Source organism: Salmo salar, chromosome 17 (genome assembly GCF_965601325.2).
Source record: "Salmo salar chromosome 17, fSalSal1, whole genome shotgun sequence".
Classification (NCBI taxonomy): domain Eukaryota; kingdom Metazoa; phylum Chordata; class Actinopteri; order Salmoniformes; family Salmonidae; genus Salmo; species Salmo salar.
Window position 1 is genome coordinate 19,354,789 of NC_138307.1, and position 16,021 is coordinate 19,370,809.

General features: G+C 44.5%; 1 protein-coding gene across 14 annotated transcripts in view; it reads right to left on the reverse strand.

Annotated features, from left to right (window-relative positions):
* The window catches only part of LOC106575599 (tensin-1), a 185,322-nt gene that overhangs the window by 168,469 nt on the left and 832 nt on the right, over positions 1-16,021 (reverse strand). The gene's annotated exons all lie outside the window — the stretch shown is intronic.

A 16,021-nucleotide genomic window follows, 5' to 3' on the forward strand; every position in this document is an offset into this window, starting at 1 on the left:
CTGAGAGAGAGCAGGCAAGCCAGTGTGTCTGAGAGAGGGAGAGCAGGCAAGCCAGTGTGTCTGAGAGAGGGAGCAGGCAAGCCAGTGTGTCTGAGAGAGGGAGAGCAGGCAAGCCAGTGTGTCTGAGAGAGGGAGCAGGCAAGACAGTGTGTCTGAGAGAGTAGGCAAGCCAGTCTGTCTGAGAGAGCAGGCAAGTCAGTGTGTCTGAGAGAGGGAGAGCAGGCAAGTCAGTGTGTCTGAGAGAGGGAGAGCAGGCAAGCCAGTGTGTCTGAGAGAGCAGGCAAGTCAGTGTGTCTGAGAGAGGGAGAGCAGGCAAGCCAGTGTGTCTGAGAAAGGGAGCGCAGGCAAGTCAGTGTGTCTGAGAGAGGGAGCAGGCAAGCCAGTGTGTCTGAGAGAGCAGGCAAGCCAGTGTGTCTGAGAGAGGGAGAGCAGGCAAGTCAGTGTGTCTGAGAGAGGGAGCGCAGGCAAGTCAGTGTGTCTGAGAGAGGGAGCAGGCAAGTCAGTGTGTCTGAGAGAGCAGGCAAGCCAGTGTGTCTGAGAGAGCAGGCAAGCCAGTGTGTCTGAGAGAGCAGGCAAGCCAGTGTGCCTGAGAGAGCAGGCAAGTCAGTGTGTCTGAGAGAGCAGGCAAGTCAGTGTGTCTGAGAGAGCAGGCAAGTCAGTGTGTCTGAGAGAGCAGGCAAGCCAGTGTGTCTGAGAGAGCAGGCAAGTCAGTGTGTCTGAGAGAGCAGGCAAGCCAGTGTGTCTGAGAGAGCAGGCAAGTCAGTGTGTCTGAGAGAGCAGGCAAGCCAGTGTGTCTGAGAGGGAGAGCAGGCAAGCCAGTGTGTCTGAGAGGGAGAGCAGGCAAGCCAGTGTGTCTGAGAGGGAGAGCAGGCAAGCCAGTGTGTCTGAGAGGGAGAGCAGGCAAGCCAGTGTGTCTGAGAGGGAGAGCAGGCAAGCCAGTGTGTCTGAGAGGGAGAGCAGGCAAGACAGTGTGTCTGAGAGGGAGAGCAGGCAAGCCAGTGTGTGAGTGAGGACCATGAAGGACTAAAAACCAGGGGACACACATACAGCGTGCCAGCACAGCAGTTGACATTGAGCTGTCGGTGCTGTGTGTGACGAGGAGAGGGGTGAGGAGAGGGTAAGAGGAGGGGTGAGGAGAGGGTAAGAGGAGGGGTGAGGACAGGGTAAGAGCAGTGGTGAGGAGAGGGTAAGAGGAGGGGTGAGGAGAGGCTAAGAGGAGGGGTGAGGAGAGTCCCACAGGCACAAAGTGATTAATGAAGCAGCACCGACACACAGATTCATACAGGACACACACACACACACACTGATTTCTACAGGACACACACACACTGTCACTCTGTACAGGTTATATTAACACACATACACTTTCTACAGGACAGAGATATTCCACACTGACCTCACACTAACACACTGCTTTGTAGAAAGAGAACACACACTGAAACAAACACATACACTGACTCCATAACCAACCCCATCCATCCACATAATCTAACACACTGACTCTATAACCAACCCCATCCATCCACATAATCTAACACACTGACTCCATAACCAACCCCATCCATCCACATAATCTAACACACTGACTCTATAACCAACCCCATCCATCCACATAATCTAACACACTGACTCCATAACCAACCCCATCCATCCACATAATCTAACACACTGACTCCATAACCAACTCCATCCATCCACATAATCTAACACACTGACTCCATAACCAACCCCATCCATCCACATAATCTAACACACTGACTCCATAACCAACTCCATCCATCCACATAATCTAACACACTGACTCCATAACCAACCCCATCCATCCACATAATCTAACACACTGACTCTATAACCAACCCCATCCATCCACATAATCTATCACACTGACTCTATAACCAACCCCATCCATCCACATAATCTAACACACTGACTCCATAACCAACCCCATCCATCCACATAATCTAACACACTGACTCTATAACCAACCCCATCCATCCACATAATCTATCACACTGACTCTATAACCAACCCCATCCATCCACATAATCTAACACACTGACTCCATAACCAACCCCATCCATCCACATAATCTAACACAATGACTCCATAACCAACCCCATCCATTCACATAATCTAACACACTGACTCCATAACCAACCCCATCCATCCACATAATCTAACACACTGACTCCATAACCAACCCCATCCATCCACATAATCTAACACACTGACTCCATAACCAACCCCATCCATCCACATAATTTAACACACTGACTCTATAACCAACCCCATCCATCCACATAATCTAACACACTGACTCCATAACCAACCCCATCCATCCACATAATCTAACACAATGACTCCATAACCAACTCCATCCATCCACATAATCTAACACACTGACTATATAACCAACCACATCCATCCACATAATCTAACACACTGACTCCATAACCAACCCCATCCATCCACATAATCTAAAACACTGACTCCATAACCCATCCATCCATCCACAAAATCTAACACACTGACTATATAACCAACCCCATCCATCCACATAATCTAACACACTGACTCCATAACCAACCCCATCCATCCACATAATCTAACACACTGACTGCATAACCAACCCCATCCACATAATCTAACACACTGACTCCATAACCAACCCCATCCATCCACATAATCTAACACACTGACTCTATAACCAACCCCATCCATCCACATAATCTAACACACTGACTCCATAACCAACCCCATCCATCCACATAATCTAACACACTTACTGCATAACCAACCCCATCCACATAATCCAACACACTGACTCCATAACCAACCCCATCCATCCACATAATCTAACACACTGACTCTATAACAAACCCCATCCATCCACATAATCTAACACACTGACTCCATAACCAACCCCATCCATCCACATAATCTAACACACTGACTATATAACCAACTCCATCCATCCACATAATCTAACACACTGACTCCATAACCAACCCCATCCATCCACATAATCTAACACACTGACTCCATAACCAACCCCATCCATCCACATAATCTAACACACTGACTCCACTCTGCACAGGAAGCTAGCTGCATACAGCTTCTACTTGGAAAAAAATGCTAATCCATGGTTTCCAATAGGATGTTCAGTCATGATGCTAACTTTAGCCCTCTGGAACTTTGAAAGAAATAGCAGTTTAAAGCCATATTATCCAAGGCAATTCTAAACACAGTTTATAACGTGAGTAGACCTCCCCTTTAATTTGATATGTGAGTGAACTATCCCTTTAATCCTGTTAACATGAGGTACCATGACATGGTGTGGGAACATGGCTGGTCTCTCTGTGGATACCTGCCTAGTTAGCTCAGAGGTGACCGCACTGGGTCACTGATTCACGGTCGGACCGTGTGAACCCCTGACAGGATTAGTCTAAATGACATGTGAAAGACGGATGTTCATTCATTCGTTCATTCCACTCTTTATTTCCCAAATTGTCACATAGATTGAGGATGGCAGGCTGCATCAGAGCTGGGGTTCTTTAAGTGTCGCATCGGTGGGTTTCAGCATCGGGCCGATTTCACACCTGCAGTCTGGTTCTCTCTCTCACTGCAACACCGCCACCGTGTGGATAAAACTATGGCCTCTTCTTCCTCTACCTCTCTTCCTCTATTGTTCCCTCTCTCTCTCTCTCTCTCCCCCCCCCCCCTCTCCTGCCCCTGCTATCACTCTACCTTTCTCACTTTCACTTTCACTTTCACACACACTGACACACACACACACACACACACACACACACACACACACACAACACACACACACACACACACACACACACACACAAACACTGACACACACACACACATACTGACACACACATGGTGATGCCAGCTGATAGTGAATCATTGGATAATGGAGAAAGGTTTAGACAGTGATCAGCAGACGGCTCCCCAGTGTAATACTAATCAGAGGCTGCAGCATGGAGAAATTAGTCAACCTCTCCTCTCCTCCTCTCTCTCTCCCTCCTCTATCCCGCTATCCTGAGTTGTGACAGCCACTTAGTTTCTCATAACTCATAACAGAATACTGAGGAGAATGTGATGCTAAGGATTAAGTGGAAACGTTCCCTCACACATTTTGAACAGTGACCTTGTTGATCTTGCGTTTGCTGTATTTTCTGTTCAGGGCTACGTCACATCTACTAGTGTAAATATACACAAAGATCTTTGAACAATTACGAGATTTTTACTTTGAGATAAGCTGTCTATTACAGCTTCAAATAGTTTAAGGAGAGATGAAAACGTTTTTGGGTCGTACATCAAGCGTTCATCCCTTAGGGGTCCTAATGTTGACAGTAGACACATACGTCTCTGTATGTGCCTGTCTGAAAGGAATGTTATTTGGGAGAGAGAAGAGATCCCTGGCTAGTGGAAGTGGGCCCTGACAGAAGAGGGGAGTAAACATCACAAGAGGCCTATCTCACTCCTCTATCCTCCCCACACCCCACCAGCACCCACCTTCCCCCTTTCTCTGAGTTTCTCTTGGATCATTTGTCTGACAATGACAGTTTTAGCCTTTTAGCAAAGACATTAGCAAAGATGTTATGGGGTAAGCACAGAGGCATACTTAAAAGCAAACCCTTTGGCATCTGAAACCTGAAATTTCAGGACTCTTCCCCCCCAAACAACCAAGCATAGAGTTGGCCTCAGCCACCTATTGTCTTCACTATATCTGTGGGGGCGACTTGACAAGGCAGATGGAATCTGCAGATCTACTTATTTTGCTTCTACGTCAGGCTTCACTCCTCACAGTTTTGATGTGTTATCAACATCTATATACTATATTTATATCTGCTGTGTTTGTGTTATCTACATACTGTATATCTATCTGCTTTGTTTGTGTTATCTACATCCTGTATATCTATCTGCTGTGCTTGTGTTATCTATTTACTGCTTATCTATCTGCTGTGTTTGTGTTATCTATATACCGTATATCTATCTGCTGTGTTTGATACAATTACTATGGAGGACTAAGGAGGACAGGGCTGCTGACCTGTGGTGACCATCTGAACATGGACCTTGAAAAATGAAAATAGTTAATTCTCATCATGCTGTGTTTGAGAGCACATTCGCACATGTTTCTCATTATAGATGTTTTATAGCACGTGTCAAGTCATGAACCACCAGAGATGTCAGTACACTTCCAAAACGACATCGGAAAAAGTGACGCAATCCACTTCGATCAATCGATGAAGACCACATTATGACTTCATCCACTAACTGGCCTTCAATAAGCGACCTCAGCTGGCTATAACAGCCTTACGTCACATGTTATAATAGACCGGCCCAGTTCACAGGCCCCTTCCATACACAGTGATCTCAGCTAGAGAAACCCATGATCTACATGCCAGCCCTGGCCTGGCTGGGTGCCAGCGTATGGGGCTGCTGGGTGATGAATGTGCAGCGCTCCGCCATTTGACATTTCCCATTAAAACCAAGCAGCGCCTGATTTCCATTCCACGTGCACAGTCACAGGCCTCATCACTTTCTGTCCATGCATTATTATTGGCTGGAGCAGAATGGATCGCCTCATCACTTCTGCTGTCCGAGTGTTATCATTGGCTACTGGGAGATAGATTGCCTCGTCAGAGAGTATTCAGCATTGAGAGTTCTGCATCTCAGAGAGAGAGGGAGGGAATGAAGGGGGAGGTAGAACAAGGGGGAGAGGCAGAGAGAGAGAGAGAGCATGAGAGAGAGAGAAGAGAGAGAGAGTGTATGTGAGGCTGAGTTTCTATGACGACAACAAATGAAGCTAGATTTTTACTTAATGGTATTGACCCACTAGTGTATGTTATATTCTGTGATCAGGCCTAGGTGATGCGGACACAAATCCATAGGACGATAATTCAAGCAATGATCAGGATAACGATAGGCTATGAAAGACTATATGACATGAGGATTTCAATTGGAAAACTGCCATTTGAATAAGACTGCTCCTCTGATACAGGTAAAGTAGCTAGCATTTAGATACAGTACCAGTCAAAAGTTTGGACACACCTACTCATTCAAGGGTTTTTCTTTATTTTGACTATTTTCTACATTGTAGAATAATAGTGCAGACATCAAAACTATGAAATAACACATATGGAATCATGTAGTAACCAAAAAAAGTGTTAAATATATTTTAGAATTTAGATTCCTCAAAGTAGCGTTGATGACAGCTTTGCACACTCCTGGCATTCTCTCAACCAGCTTCATGAGGTAGTCACCCAGAATGCTTTTCCAACAGTCTTGAAGGAGTTCCCACATATGCTGAACACTTGTTGGCTGCTTTTCCTTCACTCTGAGGTCCAACTCATCCCAAACCATCTCAATTGGGTTAAAGTCGGGTGATTGTGGAGGCCAGGTCATCTGATGCGGCACTTCATCACTGTCCTTCTTGGTCAAATAACCCTTACACAGCCTGGAGGTGTGTTTTCGGTCATTGTCCTGTTGAAAAACAAATGATAGTCCCACTAAGTGCAAACCAGATGGGATGGTGTATCGCTGCAGAATGCTGTGTTAGCCATGCTGGTTAAGTTTGCCTTGAATTCTAAATAAATCCCTGACAGTGTCTACAGCAAAGCATCCCCACACCATTACACCTCCTCCTCCATGCTTCATGGTGGGAACCACACATGCGGAGATCCTCCATTCACCTACTCTGTGTCTCACAAAGACACGGCGGATGGAACCAAAAATCTCACATTTGGACTCATCAAACCAACGGACAGATTTTCACCGGTCTAATGTCCATTGCTCGTGTTTCTTGGTCCAAGCAAGTCTCTTCTTCTAATTGGTGTCCTTTAGTAGTGGTTTCTTAGCAGCAATTCGACCATGAAGGCCTGATTTACGCAGTTTCCTCTGAACAGTTGATGTTGAGATGTGTCTGTTACTTGAACTCTGTGAAGCATTTATTTGGGCTGCAATCTGAGGTGCCGTTAATTGCCCATTTCTGAGGCTGGTAACTCTAATGAACTTATCCTCTGCAGCAGAGGAAACTCTGGATCTTCCTTTCCTGTGGCGGTCCTCATGAGAGCCAGTTTCATCATAGGGCTTGATGGTTTTTGCAACTGGACTTGAAGAAACTATACTATTTCTTGAAATGTTCTGCATTGACTGACCTTCATGTCGAAGTAATGATGGACTGTCATTTCTCTTTGCTTATTTGAGCTGTTCTTGCCATAATATGGATATGGTCTTTTACCAAATCGAGTTATCTTCTGTATACCAATGCTACCTTGTCACACCACAACACAACTGATTGGCTCAAATGCATTAAGAAGGAAAGAAATTCCACATATGAACTTTTAACAAGGCACACCTGTTAATTGAAATGCATTCCAGGTGACTACCTCATGAAGATGGTTGAGAGAATGCCAAGAGTGTGCAAAGCTATCATCAAGGCAAAGGGTTCAGTTGACATACCACACACAGGAGCTTTTGAATACTTTTCCCAGTGTGTTTTGGATGCCATATCTTAGGAAAGCTAATGGGTGTAAGTACTGGATCTGATAGAGCTCGGCCTGCAAACTCCACAAACATTATCCCCGGGCTTATATTCCAGCTAATACAAACAGGGATCATTCAGTTAAGAAGGAACAGACAGGGGGACTTTTTCTGAACAAACTGAAGCTTTTCTCCTAAAGAGATGATGCCAGAGACTCTGCACGTCATTCCACTACATCATCCTAATAGAAGGAAACATACAATATGTATCATATAACGTTGGGTACATTATAACATAATTGGGAAAACCCCACGTCTGTTTACAGATTAATCCTATAGTCTTAGTCCTGGGATCAACTGGGATATCAATCCCCAGTATTATATTACTGTAAACAAACCACACAATGAGAATACTCTGATTGTGACGTCATCTCAGATATCCTCCAGAATCTGTGTGGCTGGTCTGATCCAGGACCAACTGATCCTATACCCCTGACACTAACATGGTAGAAATATAATTACTATCCATAGAAATAGAATTACTAGAATGGGTCACCCATAGTAATTATATTTCTAAGAAGATAGTAACCAATAGCAAAACTGACCTTAGATCAGGCCTTAGGGCTGAAATTTATCCTGTGGCACCATAACATGCCTTCTCTTGCCAGACGCCAGACAACAGATTTTCATTTAAAGAGGAATGTTGTGGCATCTACTGTTACATGCAGTGGTGGGATACAGTACAGATGAAGGACCTTAATTTGATCACCCTGTTGAAGGAGAACTTTCCTGCAATGAAGGAAATGTTAAATTTGTAGTGTATTTGAGGTTTAAAAAGGCTTCTGAAATTTGTAATTTCCACTTTTAAACTTTTACCTTACGCAAAATGTATCACCCCCTACAAAAACATCCTTTCATTATAATCCACATGATAATTCACATTTCCTGTTGCTGCAGGATTATTTTCCTGCTGTAGTAAACTGGCTCAAACTAAGATTCTACATCTGTATGTGGCGGGGGGTTAAAATATGAAATACACCAAATGTTTAGTGACAATTGGGAACCTCCAACATCAGTGCTGAGGCAATCCATGGCTCCAGGGTTATAATGTGACACCGATTCAGGTTGTAGCATGTTTGTTTTGGTGGATTAGTGTACGCTAAGGCCTCACTTTCACACTACGTATTTTAGATAGCTCTCCCATAGACAATGCACTGGCGGTCGGCAGAGTCATACAGTACATCATGCAGAAAATGGGAAAATGTCTAACCTGCATGTTGGCACCAAGTTGAATTAGACAGAACTCAAGCTCACACTAATCCAAAATGTCTCCAAGGTGGATAGGGGATGGATTTGGGATAGGGTGTGTTTATCTCGGTCTCATCACAAATGGCACCCTATTCCCTTTTATAGTGCACTACTTTTTACCAGGGCCCATTTGGGACAAACAAAATAGAAGTAGGATCTTAATTTGATCACCCTTTTGTTGCTGAGAATTTCCCTGCAAAGCAGGAAATGCAAACATGTAGTGTATTTGAGTTTTAAGGGGCTTCTAAAGTTTGTAAATTCAGTCTTGCCCTAACGAAAAATGTATCAAGTCCATTAATTATAATCCACATAATAATTCACATTTCCTGTTGCTGCAGGATTATTTTCCTGCTGTAGCAAACTGGCTCAAATTAAGATCCTATATCTGTATAGCTCTGGAGGCAGGTCCCCTCAGCCACCTCTGAATGGACGGAGTCACCGTGTCTGTTCCACCAATCCCAGTCCTTGCCACTGGCACATGACATTCCATTCAGAGCACCTAGGCAACAGCATGCCCAGGGGAAAAATGTGGAAAATATGGAAACCTTTCTTTAGCTAAAAAACACAACAACAGAAGAGCTAGAATTAGCACAGACTCCAGTCATTTGTCCTCGCCAGTTAGGAGGAAAATAACAAAATTGAGGTTTTTCTCTGTGTTTATTCAAGGTAAATGGGGCATGTAAAAGAGGGATTTAACAACCTTCTTGAGTGAACACTTCCAGTCCAGTCATGAAAGCATGATTACAGGACAAATAACCCCATAGGCCTGCTAGCACTCTAATCTTCGAAAAGAACCAGAAAAGGACATGGGAAAAGAGCCCACAGACAACAATGACATGTTATGTAATAATCAGACTGAGATAGCCTGAAGACAAATGTCCATTTATGACAAAGATAATTAATAAATTATTATATTCTAGCTTGTTACTACATAAAGGAGGTGCCATTGAAATAGGGGTGTAATTACAATATACTTTCAGTTTCTTTACCTTCATCGTGTAATTAATTACCCACTTATCCCGAGCGGTAAAGTGCGCTGTGACTTAATCCAACCTCTTAACGTTGACTTTGATGTGATGGAGATTATGGAATGAAATGGGCAGGAGCAATGGGAATTCCATGTGGAAGATGATCCCTCAAATCTGCTGTATTCACACGACCCTCCTTAAGAAGATGGGGTGGAAACCTACGCTATTGTACTAGCTTTCATTTGAGCTTTCCGTCCGTCTCATTGAGAGGTTTAAAGCATTCTCTCTGACCCACTGACAGATAGGCCAGCTGGATATAACTACAGTAGAAGGCTCTTCAGAATGCATATCATGTATCTGCCATTGTTTCATCTAGAGACCTGTGTGTAACAGTGAAACAATGGGACCTCAGCCCAGGCACAAACAACACACACACACACGCACACTCATTAGTGTGAGTGTGAGTGTGATTGTGTGTGCTCACATTGTGTGTGTGTGTGTGTGTGTGTGTGTGTGTGTGTGTGTGTGTGTGTGTGTGTGTGTGTGTGTGTGTGTGTGTGTGTGTGTGTGTGTGTGTGTGTCAGGTAAGAGTGAGGCAGGGGTTGCCGTGGTAACGCAGCACAGAGGACACTGTGTTTCCCTGTAGAGCTAGCAAGCGAGAGGAATGTGGCACGGCATTGTGGGAGAACGGGAGAGCAACACTCGTACACATACCTTATCAGATAATTACACAACCGCTTTGTGTGTGTGTGTGTGTGTGTGTGTGTGTGTGTGTGTGTGTGTGTGTGTGTGTGTGTGTGTGTGTGTGTGTGTGTGTGTGTGTGTGTGTGTGTGTGTGTGTGTGTGTATATGCTTATGTGACCCTCTCAGGGAGGAGCTGTCAGTTTGTATGATAATGTTTAAAAAAAAGAGTCAGAGAGATAAAGTCAGTGAAAATGTGTGTACACGTGGTACAATCAATCTTCTACATAAACATTACTCTGGATGTCTATAGTGTCCAGCTTGCTTTGTCAGCCTTCTCTTTCTCCTGTATTGATATGACTCTTTCTCCTGTATTGATATTAGAGGTCGACCGATTAATGGGAATGGCCGATTAATTAGGGCCGATTTCAAGTTTTCATAACAATCGGAAATCGGTATTTTTGGACGCCGATTTGGCCGATTCTTTTCTTTCTTTATTTTTTACCTTTATTTAACTAGGCAAGTCAGTTAAAAACACATTCTTATTTTCAATGACAGCCTAGGAACGGTGGGTTAACTGCCTTGTTCAGGGGCAGAACGACAGATTTTTACCTTGTCAGCTGGGGGATTCAATCTTGCAACCTTACGGTTAACTAGTCCAACGCTCTAACCACCTGCTTTACATTGCACTCCACGAGGAGCCTGCCTGTTACGCGAATGCAGTAAGAAGCCAAGGTAAGTTGCTAGCTAGCATTAAACTTATCTTATAAAAAACAATCAATCAATCATAATCACTAGTTAACTACACATGGTTGATGATATTACTAGTTTATCTAGCCTGTCCTGCGTTGCATATAATCGCTTAGGTACACGTTGCTCCAACCATAAACATCAATGCCTTTCTTAAAATCAATACACAAGTATATATTTTTAAACCTGCATATTTAGTTAATATTGCCTGCTAACATGAATTTCTTTTAACTAGGGAAAATGTGTCACTTCTCTTGCAAACAGAGTCAGGGTATATGCAGCAGTTTGGGCCGCCTGGCTCGTTGCGAACTGTGAAGACTATTTCTTCCTAATAAAGACAGCCGACTTCGCCAAACGGGGGATGATTTAACAAAAGCGCATTTGCGAAAAAAGCACAATCGTTGCACGACTGTACCTAACCATAAACATCAATGCCTTTCTTAAAATCAATACACAGAAGTATATATTTTTAAACCTGCATATTTAGCTAAAAGAAATCCAGGTTAGCAGGCAATATTAACCAGGTGAAATTGTGTCATTTTGCTTTCATTGCACGCAGTCAGGGTATATGCAACAGTTTGGGCCGCCTGGCTCGTTGCGAACTAATTTGCCAGAATTTTACGTAATTATGACATAAAATTGAAGGTTGTGCAATGTAACAGGAATATTTAGACTTAGGGATGCCACCCGTTAGATAAAATACGGAACGGTTCCGTATTTCACTGACAGGAAAAACGTTTTGTTTTCGAGATGATAGTTTCCGGATTCGACCATATTAATGACCTAAGGCTCGTACTTCTGTGTGTTATTATGTTATAATTAAGTCTATGATTTGATAGAGCAGTCTGACTGAGTGATGGTAGGCAGCAGCAGGCTCGTAAGCATTGATTCAAACAGCCCTTCGCAATGCATTGCGCTGTTTATGACTTCAAGCCTGTCAACTCCCAAGATTAGGCTGGTGTAACCGATGTGAAATGGCTAGCTAGTTAGCCGGGTGCGCGCTAATAGCGTTTCAAACGTCACTCGCTCTGAGACTTGGAGTAGTTGTTTCCCTTGCTCTACATGGGTAACGCTGCTTCGAGGGTGGCTGTTGTCGATGTGTTCCTGGTTCGAGCCCAGGTAGGAGCGAGGAGAGGGACGGAAGCTATACTGTTACACTGGCAATACTAAAGTGCCTAAAATAAGGGGGGAGGTGGAGGAAGACGCCTTCCGTCCCGACAAATATTCCCATAGTCCAATAGTCAAAGGTATATGAAATACAAATCGTATAGAGAGAAATAGTCCTATAATTCTTATAATAACTACAACCTAAAACATCTTACCTGGGAATATTGAAGACTCATGTTTAAAGGAACCACCAGCTTTCAAATGTTCTCATGTTCTGAGCAAGGAACTTAAACGTTAGCTTTTTTACATGGCACATATTGCACTTTTACTTTCTTCTCCAACACTGCATTATTTAAACCAAATTAAACATGTTTCATTATTTATTTGAGGCTAAATTGATTTTATTGATGTATTATATTAAGTTAAAATAAGTGTTCATTCAGTATTGTTGTAATTGTCATTATTACAAATTAAAAAAAGACAAAAAAAATCGGCCGATTAATCGGTATCGGCTTTTTTGGCCCTCCAATAATCGGCATCGGCGTTGGAAAATCATAATCGGCCGACCTCTAATTGATATGACTCTTCCTCCTGTATTGATATGACTCCCTGTCCTGTATTGATATGACTCTTTCTCCTGTATTGATATGTCTCCTTCTCCTGTATTGGTATGACTCTTTCTCCTGTATTGATATGACTCTTTCTCCTGTATCGATATGACTCTTTCTCCTGTATCGATATGACTCTTTCTCCTGTATCGATATGACTCTTTCTCCTGTATTGATATGACTCTTTCTCCTGTATTGATATGTCTCCTTCTCCTGTATTGATATGACCCTTTCTCCTGTATTGATATGACTCTTTCTCCTGTATTGATATGAATCTTCCTCCTGTATTGATATGAATCTTTCTCAGTGTGAGGAGCTCTGGTCATAAGCTACTGTTCGTCTCCAGCCAAACATGGACTGACACCCTGTGTCTAACACTGGCCTGTGGTCTGCCACTGAGCTGACAGACGGAGAGAAAGAGAGAGCAGCCTGTACACAGCCAGATCCCTACTGCATCCCAAATGACACCCTATTACCTGGGTAGTGCACTACTTTTGATCCACAAGGCCCTGGTCAAAGGTAGTGCACTATAAAGGGAATAGGGTGCGTTTGGGGATGTAACCAATCTCTCACTCAATCTCTTTAAGAGATAAAGTAGGATTGCCCTACCTGCCCTCCGGCCCAGCCCGAGGGGCCCTCCTGCTCTCCGGCCCAGCCCGAGGGGCCCTCCTGCTCTCCGGCCCAGCCCGAGGGGCCCTCCTGCCCAGCCCGAGGGGCCCTCCTGCCCTCCGGCCCAGCCCGAGGGGCCCTCCTGCCCTCCGGCCCAGCCCGAGGGGCCCTCCTGCCCAGCCCGAGGGGCCCTCCTGTCCTCCGGCCCAGCCCGAGTGGCCCTCCAGTCCTCCGGCCCAGCCCGAGTGGTCTGTCTGCCAGGGTCAGCCCGAGTGGCCCGTCTGCCCGGCGCAGCTATCGGCGCCACCAAAGTGGGCGACGCCGAAGGTGGAGCGAGGTCCACGTCCTGCACCTGAGCCACCTCCAGGATAGGTGGGTTGGGGAGGGAGGGTGTAGCACAGTGCCGTCGGTGACGGCAGCCACCCTCCCTTCCCTCCCTTATTGTTTAGGTGTTCCTTTTTGTTGGGGATTTTCTTGTGTGTTCTTTTTTTAGGTGCATCCCGGGGTCTGCACCTTGAGGGGGGGGTACTGTCACGTCCTGACCAGTAGAGGGTGTAGTTGGGTCAGGACGTGGCAGAAGGGAGTGTGTGTTTTTTATTGTTTCATTGATTTTGGCCGTGTGACTTCCAATCAAGCACAGCTGTGAGGGTTGTGGTTGATTGGGAGTCACACATAAGGAGCATGTTTTTCCTTTGGGTTTTGTGGGTAATTGTTTCTTGTTTAGTGTGTTTGCACCTGACAGGACTGTTGGCTGTCAGTTTCCTTGTTTTGTTTGTTATAGTGTTCTTTCTAATTAAATTGAAAGATGAATACTAACTCCGCTGCATTTTGGTCCATTCCTGAAGACAGCCCTTACACACTGTGATAGGTAACCTAGAGGTTAAGAGTGTTGGGCCTGTATTTTTTATTTAACCTTTATTTAACTAGGCAAGTCAGTTAAGAACAAATTCTTATTTACAATGACGGCCGACCCCGGCCAAACCCGGACGACTCTAGGCCAATTGTACGCCGCCCTATGGGACACCCAATCACGGCCGGTTGTGATACAGCTTTGAATCGAACCAGGTCTGTAGTGACGCCTCTAGCACTGAGATGCAGTGCCATAGACCGCTGCGCCACTTGGGAGCCCAAGTGTAACGAAAGGTTGCTGCTTCAAATCCCTGTGCCAACTTGGTGAAAAAGTTGTTGATGTGCCCTTGAGCAAGGTACTTAACCCTAATTGGTCCTGTAAGTAGCTCTGGATAAGAGTGTCTGATAAAATGTATATGATGATGTGTTTATGTTTTTATCCTCACAACATTCCACTGGGCAAAAACTGGTTGTATCAAGGTTCTTTCCACATCATTTCAACAACAAAAATGTAATTGAAAATGTTGAATCAACATGGAAAACTGATTGGATTTGAAAAAAGTAATCAACGTCAGGGAATTTCGTCTTTTTTTCACCCAACTTTTTACCTAAATCCAATAACATGACATTTTTAGATGATTTCAGGTTGAATTCACGTTAGTTGACAACTCAACCAAATGTAAATCCAAACTAGACGTTGAAATGAAGTCTGTGCCCAGTGGGATGTGAAGGGATGAAACTCAGTAAATCATTTTTAAGGCCCCGCCCACTTCTGCCATGTCATGACATACCTGGACCAGCTATTGAGATGTGCCTTTTGTTTAGTAAATCAGTTGTCAAATAAGGTGTCAAGGAGACTGGACGAGGACTTTAAATCAATGAATTCATCGATGTAAATGAAATGAGCACTTGACTTGACTGATGTGAAGGGTGTGCTGTTAGCCTTGAGTCCATCTGTCAACCATACTATTACACAGCACCAGCTCTCCCCAACCCACTCCACACACACACACACACACACACACACACACACACACACACACACACACACACACACACACACACACACACACACACACACACACACACACACACACCTGAAGCCCAGGTGCAAAGGAGTTTTTTTGGTATGAAGACCAAAGAGGTCTCCCTCTCACACACACACACACTTCATAAACTCCAGTTGGGAGGTGGAGGGCGGTTGAAAGGTAGCTTTTGATCTGACAGGCCAGGGTGTAAGGTGGAGAGGAGGAAGAGGTGGGGAGGAGGAGAAGAGGAGAAGAGGAGGAGGAGCCACTGTCCAGGAATGACATCTAAAAATGGCATTAACTCACAACATGAACCTCATGAGTAAGGACCTGTGTCACAATTAAGTCACTTCCTTTATATATCTCCTTTCCTTGTCTACTCTCCTTCCCATAGAGACTTTGACGATTATAACACTGTCCATTCCACCAAAACAAAGCAGCATCTTGTTACCCCAGCTGTACCTCCCCTTCCCCTCTTCATGTTATCAAGCCAAAGACCAGACACCCAAAACCAGACCACCCCAGTCCAGCACAGCCAGCAACGGCCACACCGCTAGTGGAGTTGTTCTGCCAAGTTGGATGTCTGCCGAGTTCTACACATAGGTTTTGAAAA